This window comes from Ursus arctos, unplaced genomic scaffold, assembly GCF_023065955.2.
Source record: "Ursus arctos isolate Adak ecotype North America unplaced genomic scaffold, UrsArc2.0 scaffold_33, whole genome shotgun sequence".
In the NCBI taxonomy this organism is placed as follows: domain Eukaryota; kingdom Metazoa; phylum Chordata; class Mammalia; order Carnivora; family Ursidae; genus Ursus; species Ursus arctos.
This window is the reverse complement of record NW_026623019.1, coordinates 3,464,226-3,472,229: the sequence shown is the minus strand read 5'-3', so window position 1 is coordinate 3,472,229 and position 8,004 is coordinate 3,464,226. Positions and strand designations below refer to the sequence as shown.

At 42.4% G+C, this 8,004-nt stretch overlaps 1 long non-coding RNA gene across 1 annotated transcript; it reads left to right on the top strand.

Moving 5' to 3' along the window:
- Window positions 1-271: 271 nt before the first annotated feature.
- LOC130542356 (uncharacterized) lies at window positions 272-5,755 on the top strand. The gene is made up of 2 exons (XR_008956852.1): window positions 272-3,587; window positions 4,265-5,755. It is a non-coding gene; the product is annotated as an uncharacterized LOC130542356 (long non-coding RNA).
- Window positions 5,756-8,004: the final 2,249 nt, after the last annotated feature.

The window sequence follows — 8,004 nt, the reverse complement described above, 5'->3', positions numbered from 1 at the left end:
GTACATTTTTAAAAACGTTCTCGTTTTGAAATCATTTCATGTGTGCAGAAAAGTTGCAAGAGTATTACAAATGGCTCCCATGCACCCTTTCCCCCATCCCCCAAATGTTAACATTTCACCACAGGTGCCTTATTATTTGCTGTAGACACATAGTATTTTTTTCTGAGCATTTGAGAGAAAGTTGTAGCCACAATTCCCTTCATTGTGAAATCCTCCAAGGAACGTGAGCTTCCCAGAAGCATTCTTTTACATAAGGCAATCACAATGAGAAAATCAGAAAATTAACATTGACGTAATAATATTACGGAAGATCCAGGCCTTACTCAAATTTCACAAGTTGTTGCAACAATATCCTTTAGAGAAAAGGACGACATGATCCTGGTCTGGGATCGCACACTGCATCTAATTGTTGGGTCTTTTCAGGCTCCTTTAATCTGGAACAGGTCCTCAGGTTGTCCTGAGGTTAGTATTTTTAAGGAATATAAGCCAGTTACTTTGTAAAATGTCTCTCGATTTGGATTTAAGGAATGAATTAACCAGAGAATCGCCTTTTGGCAATGATCATAGTAATGGGGGATTCAGCTCCTCTTCCGTGGATGCCGAAACGGGCTGGGGAGAGTCCGGCAGACACAGCGCTTCACACTGTCCGGGCACACATCCCCGCAGCGCGCTGCTCAGCTCGGAGGGGAACAAGAGCAGCCTCACCGCGGGGAAGCCCGGCAGACCCGCCTGAACTTGGCCACGGGAGCCGACACTGGGACACACTGACTGCAGACGCCTCCTGATCTGACCGACTGAGAAAAACACAGCATTTTACTTCTGTTGGGCTCCTGCCCAAAATGCGTAACCTGGCTCCATTCGTGACCACCCAACAGAACACATCAGAATGTGGACTCGAGGGAAGGCAGTGAAGGAGTGCGGGCTCTTTACAGACTAGGGGCGCTCCGAGCGGCCCCACTCCTGCACCCACTGGAGCTCTGGGCTCCGCAGGGACGTCTCCAGCTTTCCCTGCCTGCCGGAGGCCCTTCCTCTGCCGGCAGGAGGAACTTGCTAGCCCACCCCTTTCCCAATAATCATCGGCTGCAGCTCCTTGTTTCACATCCTCCTTTTCCCACGGAGGCTTGAAGACCACGAAACACTTTCAGCTTAATTAACGCTGCGTCAGGGGCAGTGTCATCATCCTTGACCTCGACTCGGCTTCCCCCGCAGATCTGCACGCCTGGGGCGGTGTCCCCCCCCACCCCCACCCCCACCCCGTGTCCTTCCTTCTGTTTCCTCCACAGTGGTAAGAAAGAGGGCTCTGGGCTGTGCTCACGGGGCTCCTTAGGCGGGACTTCGGGGTTTTTAGGCTTTTCCCTTAGACGTTCAGGATCGTGATTTCAGCTCTTAGTTTGAAGTGCTTCTCCCAAGCATGCTGTCATTCTGGTAATGACTGCTCTCCCCACTGCACCTCCAATCCCCTGCGCAGCCTTGTGGGGACGCTCACAGTTCCCAGGGGTGACCTGCAGCCCAGGGCACAGCCATGGGGTCTCATGTCACAGAGCAGTGGAGACTACTTGACTCTGGAGAGAGTAGGCAACAGTCGCAGTCCTTCTGGAACATCTCGGGGAGGGCACTGAGCTGGAGGTTAGCAGGCAGGAGGACACAAAGAGAGTTATTTTGGAAATGGGCACGATGGGTGCTGAGGAACACCCTGTGGAGATAGAAGAGCCCCCCCAGGGAAAACACGGTCTTGCCAAAAATGGACATTTAAGGATGTACAACACCTCATTCCCTTTCTGTGCTGCTTTTCACGGGGCTTCCCCAACCATTACCCAAATCTGCTTTTTCAGAGAGCTATGCAAGTACAATTTGCTCGTCTGCTGAGGTTATGGGTCTTGAACTGAGCTGAGAGCTCATAACATGACCTCCTGACTGCAGTTCCTAAGGTCAAGAGCCCACACTTGGCTGTGAAAGTTCCACCCCCTGTTTCAGACTGCCTCTGGCTCCTCACTCAGTGTCAGAGCATCTGGGGTGGGCATTTTTGTCACGTGGAATTTTGGAGAATGAAACAGGGCTCTCTGGGTCCCCCTCCTGCTTCTCTCCATGTCCTGTCCTCTCTGGGCCCACATCTTGTCCAACCACCGTGCACAAGCAACAAAGAAATACACAGAGATGGGGGTTGGCGTGCTTCACGCCAGGGGCTTGGGGGTGGGCCTGGTACTTGGACAGTGAAGCCAGATGGCTCTACTTCCGCCCCAGCCTTATTCTCCAGAGGTTATGCCTTCTCTTCCCCTTCCTTTTCCACGTTAGCTAACTGGCCATTTTAGGATGGCTCTGCAGGAATATAAATAGTTAGAGAATTTTTTGCAACGACAAGAAGAGATAATGTGTTTGAAGCCAGTAAGCTAGTTGTGTTTAGGAAAATCACCATGGGATTTAAGATGAGGCATTGATGTAATGCAATTGGTGGTTTATGAAAATTCCTTTAGACGAACCTCGGCCTTATAAGCACAACCGCATTCCTTGCTCGTGAATAACAGGCAGGGCCCAGTGGGATCATTTTTAAGTGTTCCATTACTAGCCTTTCACTTTCTACCTCTTGCTCGGGGAGGGGGTACGGGGAGGAGGGGGAGGACTTCCCAGCGCAAGTTTGCTGTTGAAGCTGTTTAAGGCTATAAGTAATAAAAAGGAAAATCCAGAAATAATTTAGGAAATTAGTCATCTGTCTTCAAACTGTTCAGTTATAGTGCTGTGTTCCACGTAACCTCTTTATGGATCTTAAAAAAAAGTGGGAGTCTGGAGAGATTAATGATCACTTGTGTAAAGGTCAAAAAGGTCCAGTTTCATGTCCAGAAATGAGGGGGGAAAAAGTTCCCATTTGCTGCAACTGTCAAAATAATTCCCATGATGGAAAATTATGTTCTGGGAACTGGGAAAACATCCTGACTTTCTCTACAGTTACTAGCTTTACGATGCTAAATGCCAATAATTATGTTGTACCAGGTGAAGTTTAGCATGGCCTATTTAGAAACAGAGGAATACACGATCTATTAAAAGCATTTTTCCAGTGCGCACCTATACAAACACGGCTAGCATCCACTCATAAATGCCCATCTGATTTTTTTAAAGGGTGCTAAGGGAGAGTTAAAGTGGGAAAAAAAGTAGTATCCAAATATTTCGTTTCTTAGTACTTGGCCAACTCCTGTCATGATTATTTTAAGACAGTGATTTTTCTCTTTGATGTTCTATTAAAATGGACCTCTTAAAAGAATAGGGGCTCTGGGAGGATGGAATGAAAGACCTGATTCAGAAAAGACAAACAGTCTTTGGAGTCCTAACGCATCGGCCAGGTCAGCCCTGGAGAAACCTCGTGCTTAGTTAAGAGGCCGCATCCGACTCTCCTGTGAACCTCCCAGCCTCCTGACACTGTGGGCTTCAGACAATCAAATACGATTTGGTATGGATGGAAAGTTCTTTCCATCTGAGGGCAGGGCTTCAGAGAGCGCCGAGCGGTGAGACTGAAGAAGCTCCCAAGAACGTAAGGAGTAACCGCACGCCGGCCTGCTGAAACACATCTGCGTCCGTTGGCTGCTCCTGGTCGCGAGGTAGGGAATGCTGCAAGGTAGTTCAAAGCAGTCGAAGACGCTCACACTTGGCAGGTTGCTCGTAAGTCACCAGGGCATTTGGTTAAAAGGCAGGTGCTCACCCAGCGGGTCAGAGTGGGCCCCAGCAGACTGCCCTGTGGCCGCTAGCTTCTAGAGAAGCTGGAAAGGCAGCTCGCGGGCATTTCCGCCTTGGCGTGGAAGGCAGCCTCTCTCAGCAGAGCCGTGAGCACCAGAGAGGGATCGCGGGGACGGCACCAACAGTGCTCCCCCATCCCAGACACCAGCCACAAGAGGAGTGACGCCTCCATCAAGCCCAGACATGCAATCAGGAAAATTAAAGTCCAGCAAAGCATAGTTGAGATTTTTAAGAACAGGTCTGCTTTTACCGAGACGACTGTATTTTATTTAATGTTACCTAGCAATTGGAGATGCATTGCTAATACCTGCTCTCTGATGACCATCAGCACGTTGTTCAGTCTCCTGAGATCTACCACTCTCTCTACCCTCCTCTCTAGATGAGATTAGATGAAGGACATTTGATGTGAAATTATCTGGCTAAGGTTTTACAGTAGGCCTTCCACAAAAATAGAGTGTATAATAATATAAACAATCTCTTGATTTGTGTGTGTGTGTCGTCAGTGTAAAAGATGGATTATATATCGTACTTCTACTTTCAGTTTATCTATACAGATTGCAATGGATTCAGGATACTACCTGGAACAGCTCAATTAGTCCACGTGGCTACAGATGGGACATCTGCTGACAGACTCTCGGGGAATATGCCGCTGTTGAAGTGCTGGACTTGCAAATGCAGCCTGGCAAAGTGACAGCAAATATCCGAGCCACCTGCACGCCTAGTAGATTTCTCCTAGTTGCCAGTGATAGAAATGTCATTACCCAGATATCTTCACATCTTTTAGTTAACTCAGCCACCTTCTAATGGATACTTTTATGCATGTTCAAAGTAACTTATGATTTGGGTTAGACTAAACCAAATGTTTAGGGTTCATTTCTTTAAATCATTAACTAAATTATCACCAATTTGAAATGTACTGAAACTATTTGCTAACCAGGGTATGGAAATATCTTACCAACTTTTATTTACTTCTCTGACTTCTTTCTTTTTAAAATTATTCAAGTATAATTAACGTACAGTATTATATTAGCTTCAGGTGGATAGTACCACGATTCAACAATTCTATACATTACGCAGTGCTCGTCACGGTAAGTGTGCTCTCGTGCCCATCACCTAGTTCCCCCAATCTCTCACCAACCTCCCTTCTGGGAACAACCAGTTTATTCTCTGTAGTTAAGAGTGTGCTGCTCTATTTGTCTCTCTTTCTCTCTGTCAATTCGTTTCGTTTCTTAAATTCCACGTATGAGTGAAATCATGGTATTTGTCTTTATCTGATTCATGTATTTTGCTTAGCATTATAATATTCCATTGGGTACATATACCACATCTTGTTTCTCCATTCATCTATCCATGGACACTTGGGTCCTTCCATATCTTGGCTACTGTAAACAATGCTTCAGGGAATACTGGGGTACTTACCAACTTTTAATAGGTGAATAAGCATTGGACATTATTGCCCAATAACTTAAACACTTACTCAGTGTGAAGGGTTTCTTTTTCTTGTTTTGCATATAACTCAGGATGAAATATTTTAGCCAGCGAATATATTTTAGTTAATATACAACTAAATTTGTTTTTTCTAAGTAAAATATTTTATCTTATTTTTTCTTATGGTAGACTTTGATAATTATTCCTGTCAGAAGCAAACAAAAGCTAGAGTGACTATAAAATATTATTTCCTAAAGAAAAACAATTACATGATGATGTTTTTATAGCTGAAAGCATGGTATCTTTTAAGATATTACTTTGGGGGACCATATATTATTCAAATGATACTAAAATTGCTGAAAATAGTTTGAGTTTCTCATTGGCAATGGACTTTAAAAATGTAAAATTGATATCACTTTGTGGCTAATCTTTAGAACTGCAGTAACAAAGCCAAAATGATTTCATTTGGTTTGTAAATGCTGTAAAAAATAAAATTACATTTGTTCTAACTTTTGAAAGTTTCCAAGAAATCAAATAACAGCATGTATTATTTTTCCAGTATTATTGAAGTACGACCAATAAACAAAATTGTATATATTGAAAATGTACAATGTGATGATTTGACATACACATACATTGTGAAATATTGACCAATTAAGTTAGTTAACACACCCATCACTTCACATAGTTACCTGTTGTGTGTGTGTGGTGAAACACTTAACACTTACTCTCAGCAAATTTAGTCTTAAGAGGGATATTATCATACTGTCCATGATAGCCCCAGAACATATTCATCTCAAAACTGAAAATTTGTACCTTTTGAACAACATCTTCCCATTTCTTCTACCCTCAATGTTTGGCAGAACTCACCATTGAGGCCATCTGCTCCTGAGTTTTCCCTTTATTGTGAAATTTTTGATTACTGATTCAATCTCTGTATTCAGATTTTCTATTTCTTCCTGACTCAGTCTTGGAAGGTTGTATGTTTCTAGGAATTCAGCCATTTCTTCCGGGTTACCCAATTTAGTTGGTGTATGATCGCTCATAGTAATCTGTCATGATCCTTTTGTATTTTTGTGGTATCAGTTGTAAAGTCTCATCTTATTTTATTTTATTTATTTGAGTATTCCCTCTTTTTTTTCTTAATTAGTCTAGTAAAGATGTGTCAGTTTGGCTTATCTTCTGAAAAAACTAGCTCTTTATCTTGCTGGTTTTTCCTATTGCTTATCTGGTTGCTATTTATTTCCTTCCTTCTGTTAGTTTTGGACTTACTTTGCTCTTTCTCTAGTTCCTTGAGGTGTAAAATTAGGTCTTTTATCTGAGATCTTATTTTTTTAAATGTAGGTATTTAGGGGCTCCTGGCTGGCTTGGTTGGTGCAGCATGCAACTCTTGATCTCAGGGCTGTAGGTTCGAGCCCCATATTGGGTGTAGACATTATTTAAACATAAAATCTTTTAAAAAATAAAAATAAAAAACCAAAATGTAGACATTTATCATTACAAACATCACTCTTAGCACTGTTTTTGCTGATTTGCATAAGTTTTGGCATGTTTTTTCTGAAAATATTTTTTTTCCTTTTGATTTCTTCTCTGAGCCATTGGTTATTCAGAAGTGTGTTGTTTGGTTTGTGAATTCTTCAATTTTCTCTTTTCATTGATATCTAGTTTCATGTGATTGTGCTCAGAAAAGATACTTGAAATAATTTTAATGTTCTTAAATATGGTGAGACTATTTTGTGACCTGACATGTGAGCTACCCTGGAGAACATTCCGTCTGTGCTTGAGAAGAATGTATACTCTACTGATGTTGGATAGAATGTTCCGTATTCACATATGTTAGGTTCATTTGGTCTAAAGTGCAGTCAAGTGCATCATTTCCTCACTGATTTTCCTTCATTTCTGAAGAACAATTTTGCTCAGTAAAGTATTCTTGATTGACAATTTTTGTCTCTGTACATCGAATGGATCCTCCCACTCTCTACTGCCCTGCAAGGTTTCTGCTGAGAAATCTATGGATATCCTCATGGGGATTCCCTTGTATGAAATGAGTGTCTCTTCTCTTGCTGCTTTCAAAGTTTTCTCTTTGTCTTTGATTTTTGAGTTTTATTATAACGTGTCTTGATGAAGTCCTGTTTGGATTAAATCCATATGGGACTTAAACTTGATGTAGCTGGATGTCCATATCTTTGCCCAGATTTGGGAAATTTTCAGACACTTTTTTTTTTAAAGATTTTATTTATTTATTTGACAGAGATAGAGACAGCCAGCGAGAGAGGGAACACAAGCAGGGGGAGTGGGAGAGGAAGAAGCAGGCTCATAGTGCAAGAGCCTGATGTGGGGCTGGATCCCATAATGCCAGGATCACGCCCTGAGCCGAAGGCAGACGCTTAACCGCTGTGCCACCCAGGCGCCCCTCAGCCACTTTTTCTATACTTTTTTGAAAGATGAAAAAGCTAGTATGTTCATTGATTACTCTTTTTTAAAAAATTTTATTTAAATTCCAGTTAGCTAACATACAGTGTAATATTAGCCACTACTTCCTTAAATAAGCTTTCTGCCTCTTTCTGTCCCTCTCCTTCTGGGACTCCCATATTGCAAATATGATTTCTTTTAGTAAACCTCACAATTCATGTGGGCTTAATTCACTCCTTTTTTCATTCTTTTTTTCTCCCCTGACTGGATAATTTCAAATGACCAGTCTTCAAGTTCAAAGACTCCTTTTGTCTCCTTTATGAAGTCTGTTTCTGATGCTCTCTATTGCATTTCCCCCACCATTTATTCATTGTATTCTTCAGCTCCAGAATTTCTGTTTGGTTTTTACTTATAATTTCCATCTCTCTGTTGAACTTCTCA